Genomic DNA, 13,034 nt, shown 5'->3' with positions numbered 1-13,034 from the left:
AGCAAATTAAAGAAATGAGCCTCCTAAAGGAAAAAATAAAACCACTAATCCAAGTAATCCACTAATACATCATCTGTCATAGATAATGCATCACAGCACCATAAAGCACTATTGGAGAGTTCTAATAGATTGTTTTCATAAGATTCTCAGTGTTCAGGGGAATCATTCATCCTTTCCCTATTCCAGGACTCACTAGTTGAGCTCCTGAGATGTGTCAAATTAGAAAAACAACAGAAGACCATGGTGTTCCCTCATTGTACAATGAGGGCATGAGAACAAAAGATAAGATTGTTGGCCAGACACAGATTTAAAAAAAAAATTATATATATATATATATATATATATATGTTGTAGTTGGACACAACACCTTTATTTTAGTTCTTTATTTTTATGTGGTGCTGAAGATTGAACCCAGGGCCTTGCACGTGCTAGGCGAGTGCTCTACGGCTATGCCACAACCCCAGCCACAGACACAGATTTTTAAGTTCATTTGTTTCAATCCTGCTGGTCATCAAGCTCAACCAAGCTACTCTTAAGGTCATATCATTCTATCAATGACACAATCCAGATCTTTGATAAATTTGGGGTGCCCAGGTGACATCCCAGATAGCAAACAATGACCAATGAGGTGATATAAAAATGGTAATTGTGTCCTCTTCTGGGCAGTGCAGGCAATGACCTTATGAAAGAGAACCATGGGACTGGTTACCAAACAAAACAATTAGACTGATGGATTCTCCACCAAAGACTGAAGATCGAATAATGAGCCATCGGGGTCCCAGCAGTCACAGAGATCTACATTTGAAGGCCACTACAGTTAACTACAAATGTTATCCCCACCACTCTGTCAATGGATCTTGAGACTTGAGTGGTTTGCCTCCTTGATGAATGAAGTAATCTTGAAGTAGCACCTTGTGAGGTCCTTCATACAGAACCTATTTTATTCAGACCTCTCAATATTCATAAGTGAACATAACTAGGGGTTAGGCGAAGTTCCCCAGGCAACTAAGAACCAACACCAAGTTCAAAGTTCAATGTGGAGGCAGAAGGAAATTGCATTTCCTGGATACCAGTAAATATGCATTTTTGGATACAAGTAAACAAGTCACCATGATCCTCACAATTTTTATCACAAGGATGAGGAAGAAAGTGATAATTTTTTTCTAATTATTACTCTAGGGCCTCATTCTACCTTTGTCCATTCACAAATTTGACTGGATCCTTTCAGGCCACTACAAATTTTGTTATGGCCCTTACTAATAAATGTATTACTGATTAAATGTGTTTTTCCATATGAACACACTGTGGCATTTAATCCCACCCTCTGATGAAATATGCTGCAGTTAAGATATTTTAGTGAAGCCAGGCATTGTGGTGCATGCCTGTAATCCAAGCAGCTTGGAAGGCTGAGGCAAGAGGATTATGAGTTCAAACCCAGCCTCAGCAAAAGCAAGGGGCTAAGCAACTCAGTGAGACCTGTCTCTAAATAAAATACAAAATAGGGCTTGGGATATGGCTTAGAGGTCAAGTGCCTCTGAGTTCAATCCCAGGTACCCCGCCCCATAAAAAGAAAAAGATATTTTAGTATATACTCAAATACATATTTATGAACCAAAGAAAAAAGTTATTCTAATGAATTTAGTTTACAATAATATAAAAATATCTATAATCAGTAACTTACTATTAAGTTCTTCTCTGGAAGTTTTTTGCTTCTTTGATTGCACTTGGGTTTTGGGCACTGAATCTTGATCTTTCATTTCATTTTCATGTGGTACTTCTTCATGAGCTATGTTAAGAGAGACATTTAGTCCTTCAGTAGAAATTTAGTCCTTTAATTCAATAGAAATTTAGTTCTATAATCTCCAGATTTCAAATTTATACTAAAGGGTAGCAATACTGTCTTTCATTTTATAAAGCTGTAAATAAATTACTATGATACTAGATCTGGTATAAAAACTATTAGAACATTTTCAATGTGTTGAAGATGTATTGTCACTTTGTAAATACACCTAAACATCAAATGTTTTATATTAGTACATAATTTTTTTAGGATATTTATATTTTAGGTTAATACCTGTTCACAGACCAACAAATGAAAATGTGTATGTACCAGATTATTCATTATAACATTATTTGTAATTGCAAAATATTCAAGATCAGTGAAATTTTCGAATATTAGAAATTTGTTGAGTAACTGATATGTATATCACATACTATGGCATAATATCAATTATGGTATATAATGATGCATGTGTTTGTATACATATATGTATATAAATACATATAGTATACTATGGTTTGGATCTGGATTGTCCCTCAAAGGTTCATGTGTCAAATGCTTGGTCCCCAATGCAGTAGTTTTCAGAGGTGGGCCTTGAGAAAGTGACTGGATCACAAAGCCTGACCACATTAGTTGATTAATCCATTGACAGTTGATTGAACACTGGAAGGCACCAGAGACTGTGGAGGGTGTGACCTAGTTGAAGGCTGTGATCCATAGGGACATGCCTGCAGATTACATCTTGTTCTTGATTCCTTCTTTCTCCCTCTCTCTCTTTCCCCCTTTCCCTTCCTCCTTCCCTCTCCTTCCTAATGGTGGTCATAAGGTAAATAGCTTTACAGGTTCCCTTCTACTTCTGTCTTACATTGGGTACAAAGCAATGGAGCCAGCCTACCATGAACTGCAACCTATGATATCATGATCCAAAATAAATATTTTCTCCTTTAAAATTGTTCTTGATAGGCAGTTTGGACACAAACTGCAACCAAAAGCTAACACAGAAAATAGGTACCACAAGTGGAATATTACTGTAACTATATATGACTGTATGGTTCAGGAGACTTTGGAACTAGTTTGTGTGAGGGGTTTGGAGATACAGGCTAGAGAAGCCTTAAAATGATGTAGGTGAAACAATGAGCAATTCTGGTAGAAGTCCAGATGATCAGAGTGCTGGTAGGAATGAAACCAGCAAAGACTGTGCTCATGAAGTTTCAGATGGAAATGAGGAATCTATTGGGAACTGGAATAGAGATCATACATATTACATTCTGACAAAGAGCTTGACTACTTTTTGTCCATACTCTTGGACTTTCTGTGAGGCTGACTTTCTGTGATGGACTAACTAATCTTGTGGAGGAAATTTTAAGGCAGTACAACATTCAGGCAATGGAATTGGTATGGCTGCCTGCTTTTAGTCAGATTTATTAAGAATAGGGAGCAAAAATCAGAGTAAAAAGATCTGAAAACTTGAAGTTTGATCAGAAAATTGTGTGCAAAACTGTGACCACAGAAGGTGTGGTGCTGAAGAAGTTAACATCATTAAAGAGCAACCCAGAGCTTTGTGCCCTTATAATATTAAAGATGCCTTGAGGACATCTCAGAAATCAGCAAGACCCCATACATCACAAGCTTGAAGGTATAAAAGTGAAAACTCTTTTGAGACTTCATTTTGAGAATAACAATAACACTTGGGAATTTATATCCTCATGATACATTTTATTGTGCTCAGCCATCCAGGTACTCAGAGAGGTTGCTACAGTCATGGTTCAAGTGGGTCCAGGTACTGCTCAAGCTGGTGACAGACCATGGTGTCACTGTTCATGTGTTACTGGTTTTGCAGTAACACAGAATGTAAGTTCTTGCATGGCCATGGAAGCTTCCATTAAGATTTAAAAGGAAGGGCTGGGGATGTGGCTCAAGCAGTAGTGTGCTCGCCTGGCATGCATGCGGCCCGGGTTCAATCCTCAGCACCACATACAAACAAAGATGTTGTATCCGCCGAGAACTGAAAAATACATATTAAAATATTCTCTCTCTCTCTCTCTCTAAAAAAAAAATTTAAAAGGAAGTAAAGGTTGGAATTCCTGCATATAGCCCCTCGGAGGGTTATGCATGAAGTTATGAGAGTGAAGCTAAATCTGCTAAATCCAAAGAAGTTGGAGATGACAGAAAACATTGGTCAGGAAGCTACAGACAGCAAGGAGAGTAAGCACAAGAGAAAAGTACTGTGGGCTGTAATTGGAAATATGGTAGGTAGGGGGTGGGGCTTCCACGTCCTGCCACCTTGAATGCCTGAAGTCAAGCAAGGGTTATGGTCTTACTTTGGTTCCATCCTTCTTTTCTGTTTCCTATAGCTCCCTTTGGAATGGCAATGCTCTCCCTATACCATTGTATGCTGAAAATATGTCACTTGATTTTTAATTTTTACAAAGGCTTACAACTAAAAGTTTACCTTGGGTCTCATGGATACTTAATAATCTGGTAAAAGCACTATTCTCTATTTTATTTAGTTTATAAACACTAGCATTCTATTATACTAATTCACTGGGTCCAGACAAAGGCATTACCCAACAAGAACTGGATGCTATGTTAATTCACATGTTGCAACATGGCTAGGACATTTCAAAGACCCATGGATCATGTGACATTTCTAGGAATAAACTAGGAATAGTTAGTATGTTTTACTGCAGAGAGCCATGTTTTAGCTGCTTTCAGTTACAACAAATAAAAAGGAAGCCCAGTGATTAGTGGGACTATTGGGCTACTGGTGCTCTTGCTTTTCCTACTTTGGCTACTTAAGGGCCCATCCATCACTTTATCAAAAAGACATTTATTTTTGAGTGGGGCCTACAGACAGGATCTCTACATCCAACTAACCTCAAAGACAACCTTCTCCTTGCCCTCTCTGTTATACTTTTTTGAGTTACAGTTCTCAACAAACTTTTTGATTGCCAATTGGATTCCATGGTGAAAGTATACTGTGACCTTTGATGGTACACTTGGATCCATAAACTCCTATATTTGTCAGAGAGAACTGGTTCAGATTATTGACCAGTTATTGGGTCTTCTGGACACTGAGCACATAAGTATGCCAGAATATAGTCTTATGAAATTCCAAACAAATATTATATGGTATCTATTCTCTAGTTATTTTAGGGTATTCATACTTTTTGTCAAGCTGTAAAAATTCTATAAATTATATGCTCACATGTATACTTATAAACCAAATAAAATAGATCTGATGACTTTTTTAAATTTAAAATTACCTATAATTATTATTCTTACTATTATATCTTTAATTATTATATTATATCTTTCCTCTCTGAAAATTTTAATTTTTTTACTTGCATTTCAAGTTTTAAATCATGATGTTCAAGTTTTTTGTCTGGTACTTCATCAGAATCTAATAAAGAGATACATTTAGGCTCCTAATTAAAAAAAATCTACTGAGAAATCTCTATATTTCAAAAAAATTGTAATAATTACATAGTAGAATTGTGTTTCATTTTGATAGTTACAATTACCAAAATGACAAATGTGCCTTGAAAGTTTTGAGGATATTTTTAAAGGATGTGTGTTGAGGTTCATTATTTCATAGCATTTCTAGGAATCTATATTAGCCTCTAGTTTTCTTGGGTGGTTCATACTTCAGATTAATACATTTTCATAGAACTAAAAATAAAAATGTGTATGTACAATGTTATTATAGCATATTTGTAATTGTAACATATTGAAGGCCACATAAATACTTCAAAAGAAAGTGATTAAATAAACTAAGGTATGTGCCATACACTGTAGTATAACACAAATGATAGCATATAATGAAGTACAAATAGCAGTAAATGCAGCTATAAAATGAATGATATATGTATTTATAAATTGACTTGGAGGGATCTCTAGGAATAAAGTTAAAACAAAACAAAACAAAACCTGAAAAGGAAAAAAAAACACATATATTTAGGTATTCTGACCATAGAAATATACAGGGAAATGTTCTCCTGGTGAGCAAACTCCCAGGGGTAAATGGCACCCTGATTCCTGCGATTGGAATGCCCAGCAGTTTCCCCTTGAAGCTCTTAAGATAACTATGCAGGTGCACTATCTGGTTTCCATGGTAATGTCCTTGAAGAAAAGGGAGTCTGTGTTTGTATTAAGCTGGACCTTATCTCTTAGCTAGCACGTGGGGTTAAAGGAATACTAGTAGTTAGAATGTAATCTTGGTAACAGGAGCTTTGTAACTTTTTGGGGTTAATAAATGCAGCTGTGGAGAGGAGCAGCCACTTTGTCTTCTTTCCTCTGTACTATGTGTATGTATCTCTCTTTTGTTCACTTCTTTACATTTCCTTACTAGAATATTCTTTACACATATATGCTGCCTTTGGGCAAGACAGATTGAGAAATAAGAAAACAGAAAAAATATGGCTACCTTTACAAAAAGAAACATAAGACAAGACAGCAGGCATAATGTTGTTGATGAACTACAAAATGAGAAAGGAAGCCTGTTTTTTTTTTTTTAATCTTGGGAAAAGTTTCATATTCTACAGATTTCAAAAATAAAATCAACAAAGATATGAAGATGGAATAAAAACTTAAATTATTGAAGGAAAAAAATCAAAGCAGCAACTCAACAATATAGTATTTTACATAAACCCTCATTCTTGTACATGAGAATTTTTAGTTTTGTATTTTAGTGGCATGTGCTAAGCATTTCTAAAGCAAAAGGACTGGGCAGATGACTAGGGAGAGTGATGTTGTTCAGAGCTCTAGCTATCATGTTCTCATGGTCCATAAAACAGAAAAGAGCATTTTGTTTAGGGTTCTTTTAGTTGTGAGTCACCCAACCTCCCATGCCACTGGCAGTCTGCACTGAAGCATCTGGTTCTTGTCAAGTGCTGTTGTGTTGGGTAAAATGGAATATTAATGGAGCTGGGGGCAGCTCCTGTCTATAGTTTTCAATGTCTCAGTATGTGAATAATGGTTAATTGCTACTTTGACTTTGGTTTGTTATCTTAATAGACTAACTAAAAACTGGCATCTCTCTCTTACAAATTCTCTCAGAGACTAGAGGAGTCAATGAAGCACAAAGCCTTTTTGGAAGGAACACTTTTTTGAGAGGTGCTAGTGAGTTTGCAGGATACTCTTAGAAGGGGAGTGATGGCATGATGGTGCTACTGAATATTCTGCAAACTTCCATATAAGGTGTTAATTATGACACAATTAGATCTTAGCTAATTTTTGGGCATGGGATACTACCAAGATAACAATAACAATGTTTTTTGACCAATGAACAGATTAACCTAAAACTGTAATTGTATACCCATTCCTAGATAATCTAGATGAGGATTTTCCCCCAAGAAATCTCTGTCTCTAGTTACTCAACAATGGGGTCTGAATAGTGACCTCCCTCTTTACTAAGAATCTCTATGTCAGGGAGTGCACATAGGTTCTAGCATGATTCAAATTCAAATTATGGTGATTGCTATAACAAATAAAAGTGATTTGTACTATGTACCTCCCAGTATATTGAGATGAATCAGAGAGCCTCCACAACTTTTGTTCAGACCTCTCAGCCTTCAAAATAAATAAGATTATGGGGCAGGACAAAGTCCCTATGTTATCAGTGACTATTTGAGGATGTATGTTAAGATCAGAATTAAAAGGGAGAGTTGGAGTAAATTGCACATGTAGGATTGTTAGATACAGTGCATAGGTGTTCATGGTCTTTACAACTCTGACAGTAGAAACCTGGGAAAGGTGATAATGCTGCTTTTCCTTCTGAAGTTACTACCAAAAATACCCTATAATGAGTCCATCCTTTTGAGCCACTACAAAACTTCATTTTTATGGTCTGCTTTATTGAATGTATCATTGGTATGAAAGTATTTTCTATGTGAATCCTCATATGCATTCAGTCCAAATCCTGATGGAAATGCTGAATTTAGGGTTATTTTCATAGAACAAGGAGGACTTTTATTTGCTGACGACCTAGCATATTTGTTGCCCCGAACAACTTCTTGGGATGAAAAATAGTTTTTTAAAAATCTGTTTTCATGACTGCTCCACTTGGGCACTACTTGTGTGCCTAGACCACTTATGGTGAAGGGGAAGGAAGAACTTGAAAATATTTCTCCTTTCTGACTCAGTATTCAGGGCTTTTCAATCCTAGCCCTCCTGTTGCTACCTCCCACAGATAGAATCCATAGAACAGGAAGAACTTTTTGTTTTGGGCTTTTCAGCTAATTCTCCTCCACCCACATCTTACTTCCTTGAATATTCTGCACTGATATATCCGAGGTTTACCTACTATTATTCTGAAGGGAAAAATGAAACCTTGGTATTTTCCTGTTGAAACTTTTAGTTGTGCTATCACAGTAAGTGAATAGACACTGGTTTTTTTTTTTTTTTCAGTTTGGATTAATTGACTAACTAAAAAATTGGCATTCTTCTCTGAGAAATTAGTACAGCAAACAAGAGCAGTGAAGCATAATGTGTTTCTACAAGAAAAACTTTGGGAAGCTGTAGTGAGTCTACAGGGTACTCTGGAGTGAATAGTGTTGAGAGCCACAGCCAAAGGGGCCCCAGCAAACTTCCAGCTGCCAGCAAACTTCCAGCTGCCAGCTGATGATTGGCTCACAGCGGCCCCAGCAACATCTAGCTGATTGGCTCCTCTGCGGTGATGTTCATTGGGCTGTTTCCCTGCCCTTCAGACTGCCAGCTGATGATTGGCTCACAGCGGCCCCAGCAACATCTAGCTGATTGGCTCCTCTGCGGAGCTGCTCATTGGGAGACTTCTTTGGCTCCTCCCATGCAACCCAGCCAATCGGCCTCAAGAGCAGGAGGATTGTGGGAGGTGGAGAGGCTGGTGTGGGGGTGAGAGGCTTGTGGGAAGCAAGTGGTGGCAGTTGGGCTCTGAGGGTTTTTTCCTGAGGAGCTGTTTTATTTGGCGTTTGTAGTTCTAAAAATAAAGTTAGTTTCTTTTGACAAGTGGCTCCTGAATTGTGCCCAGCCAGACTGCGGCAAATAGAGTGATTCAATTACTGGAACTGAAGATGTCTAAGAGTCTGAAATATCCTGAATGCTTGAGCAGGTAGGCTGTTTAATGGAGAAGTAGGAAAGAACCCCATTTGGGGGTTCTTTTGGTTACTGGTACACATGTATCTGTGATCTCCATAACTCCTGATATCAGGATGAGGGAAAAACACAGTAAAGTTTTTTTCACTGGTTTTGGGTCTGCGGCCAGCACCAATGGGACTCTTACCCAGACCCAGCTATGGGTGTACCCTTTCAGGTCACCACACAACTTCACTGCTGGTGGTCTCATAAACATATGAGCTATAAGAATAGATGAACTGTTGGTGTAAACTTTTGTTCATATTAACTCCTAAGCTCTGGTGGGAAATGCTATATCATGATGTCTCTTTCCAGATAATATAGACAAGCTTTGGCCTTCTCTTCTCTAACAGGTCCAAGTTACGGAAGGTGGTACATGCTTATAATCCCAGTTATTTGAAACACAGAGGCAGGATAATTGCAAGTTAGAGGCCAGACTGGGTAACTTAGACACTGCCTCAAAATAAAACAAAAGAAGTCTAGGGATGTAGATATATAGTGCTTGCCTAGCATGTGTAAGATCCTGAGTTCAATCCATCATACTAAAAAGGAGAAAGTCTAAGCAATTGGTTGAGATGATTCAGCAACTTGTATCCTCTTTCTCCCTATGTGAACTCCCTAATGTAATGGTATCTAGCTATGGAGTTACCAGAAAGGTCATATCCTTTCAGTGGAGCTACAATTAAGAGGACATTTTGGAAGACCCCCAACAGGTTATCAGGCTACCCTTCTCCTGGGTGTTCTAATCCTCACTTCCTATTTGAGTTATAGAGACTATATGAAAAAGTCACTACCATAAGACAGAGTTTTTGAATCCATAATCTGTAAGAGTGAACTGAAATGTACACAGCATTTAAGAGTCTATTACTGGCTATTATTGGGCCTTAGAGGGCTTATTCTACAGTCATGAAATAATGATAGGACCAGAAATATCAGTCAAAACTACAAATGTTTTTTCCTTTATCTTCAAGTTATATAAACACATTCACACTTTAGATCTAAGTCTAAAAAATATCTGATAAGTTTAATTAAAAATAGTATAATGTTATCTATAATTATTATACTTACTAATCAATCTTTCCCTTTTAGGAGTTTTTTTTCCCTTTACTTTTGTTTCTGTTATTGAGTCTTGATGTTCAAGCACAAGATTTTTATTTGGTTCTTCATCAAAAGCTACATAAAGAGATGTATTTAATGTACAAAATAGGATATAAATAGATAAATTGTTAAATGTCTAACTTTAAAATTTATAACAAGGATATAGTAGCATTTTTTCCTCATGTAAAAAGTTTTAAATCAATTACTATAATGTGAGATCTGACATGAACATGGTGATAAGAGCTGCAAGTATTAAAGTTTTTTCCTTAATTCATAAACATTTCTTACATTAATTTTCTAATTAAGTCCTATCTTCATTGTGCTACATATACCTTTAGATTATATATTATATATATTATATAAACAATGAAAATATATAGGTTCAAAGTTGTTATAACATTATTTACACTTATAAAATATTCAAAACCATAGAAATGTTCAACTGTGGAGAATTAGTTAAATAAAAATTTGTACAGTATAAACTATAGTATATTTTATATTCTGGTTATTAGTGTAATACAGATATCTATAAATAAACTTGGAAGAATTACAAGGAGATAATGTTGGGTGAGGAAAAAACTGATAAAGATAACTTTTATGCTACCTCTTAATGAAGAAAGGTAAATAAGATACAGAGAGAGAGGGAGAGAGGGAGTGAATTGTGGTTGTGGCTCAGTGGTAGAGAGCTTGCCTAGCACTGGGTGAGGCACTGGGTTCAATCCTTAGTACCACATAAAAAGATAAATGAATAAAGGTATTGTGTTCATCTACAACTATAAAAATATTAATAAAAAAGAGACAAAGAGAGAAAAATGAAGAGATACCTTTATAAAAGAAAATATAGTAAAGATATTTTAAAAACAAAGTAAACCCAGTGGCTTGGGAGGCTGAGAGTGGAGGATAACAGTTTAAAACCAGCCTCAGCAACACAAGGTGCTAAGCAATTCAGTGAGACCCTATCTCTAAATAAGATACAAAATAGGGCTGGGGATGTGGCTCAGTGGTTGAGTGCCCCTGAGTTCAATTCCTGGTACCAAAAACAAACAAACAAGCAAACAAAAAAATAAGGATAAATATTGGGGAAGAAATTGTACTCCTCAAGGTATGCATATCTTTTTATAAATTTTTAAAACTTGGATAGGTTGTGGTTCTAACATATTCCCAAAATTCAATAAAATCAACAAGTAGAAAAAGAGAAGTAGATTCCTGAAGCTGACAGGGTAGAGAAAAGCTGCATCCCAAGTTGTGCCATAGCTTGGGACCAAAGCAGCAGGTGTACACCTTCTCAGTGAGATGAGAGAAAGAGGGTTCTCATTAAAAATTAATATTGGACATAATGGCATCCCCTCCATAACTGTTCTTAGACTATTAGCAAGAATTTCTACAAAAGAGTTAAATGTGGTTAGGCTTCCTATTTCCTGTTACCCTATCTTGCAATAACTAAATTTGGCTGCAGGCCCAGAGGAGATTAGCATTCCAGATTCTGATTACCCCTTACTAGTTTTTCACATTTACAGGCTATCTAGTGTCATAAATTTTCTAGTATAAAATGATATATGATTGTTAGTAAGAATTTTCAGGCAGGAAGTGTGTTTACAAAAGCAAAGTGCAATAAAGGAGTCTGCCTCCTCTTAGCAGGCCTAGAGCCTTCACAGGGGCATTTACACTTCAAAAGAAAGTAGTTAGGTACTAGGGAAAGTCCTTTACAATCCAAAAGGTAAGAGTGAATGTTGTTAATTGGGTTCCTTGAAAACCAGCCTGGGGGTGGGGGGCTCCCTTTCCCTAGCACTAATTTTTACAGAGTATACTTGGTTTATTTTTGTATTCAGGCCTGGGTTAGTTACCCACTACAGTAAAACAAAAACAAAAAGTACTTTTATGTAGACTTCTGCAAATTGTGAACTTCTGAGCTCCCCTCTTCCCCTATACACTGGGTATAAAATTATAAAAATTTCTGGACTCGGGGTTCTGAGGGATGGATTGATTTAGGCAAAGACACACACTTCTGGACCAGCTGCAGGCAATAAACCTGTTTCCTTAGGGTCCAACCTTATCTGTCCTACATCAAAGTGGTGTAGAGACTCAGAAATTTGGGTATAATAAACAAAGAAGAACACATCGGAGCCACTCTACTGCTCCATGGGTGCCACCTGCACAGATTCACCACAGTCAGAGAGAGGGAACACAGTTTTAGTACAAAAAAAAGCATGATATTAAAATATACTGCCTAATCTTAGCTGATCCAGAGGCTGCATTATGCACTGGTGTTTGAAATGCTTGCTCTGTATCTCAGCTTGTTTTGGAGAGCTGAGGCAGGAGCCAGCTTGGGGTGAGCACACTGCCATGGCAACTACAGAACCTAGGAGATGGGGGGGGGGGGAGGTACAGCCACCATATCCAGGAAGGTGCCTATCAAGTACCTAGGCTGAGTCTGGAAGAACTTATATAAAAAGTACAGAGTAGAACTTACCCAGGGGGTAATGAAGAGAAGGAGAGAGAAAACTCAAAATATTAAAAGCTGTGATGAATAGGAAATATCACAACAGACACTACATAAATACAAAAGACAATTGTCAGGTTGATGGTAGTGACTTAGGAACAATGCACCAAGCAGCCCTTGCTCACAAAAAAAACACCATCAGGCCTGACACCATCTGTCAATCAGGAGGGTCTCCTGGCCAATCCTTGGATCTCAGCCAGCTCGCCCCAACCCACCAATTCCAGTGGGACAAGGGACCCTAAAAACCCCCTTTTCCTGTCCCAAACCCTCCCTTCCTGTGCTAAGTCCAATAAAAATTCCAGTTTCTCCTCAGACCCTCTCCTTATTCTGCCGGTATGATAGAGTTCCTTGCTGGAAGTGAGATCTCAATTAAGACTCGTTAAGTGGCCTTTTTAAATCTATCTCCTCTTGGTTGCTGCTGTTGCCTGACCTTACAATAATTAGAAATTATTTTTAAAATTTGTACTTTAATAAAATAGAAAATATCGAAAATGGAGATTCCAAGATGGCAGGCCAGAGGGAGGCAGCATCTTGTGTTGCTCTGTG

This window comes from Urocitellus parryii, chromosome 9 (genome assembly GCF_045843805.1).
Source record: "Urocitellus parryii isolate mUroPar1 chromosome 9, mUroPar1.hap1, whole genome shotgun sequence".
Classification (NCBI taxonomy): domain Eukaryota; kingdom Metazoa; phylum Chordata; class Mammalia; order Rodentia; family Sciuridae; genus Urocitellus; species Urocitellus parryii.
The sequence above is the reverse complement of the archived record's forward strand: the minus strand, read 5'-3'. Positions refer to the sequence as shown.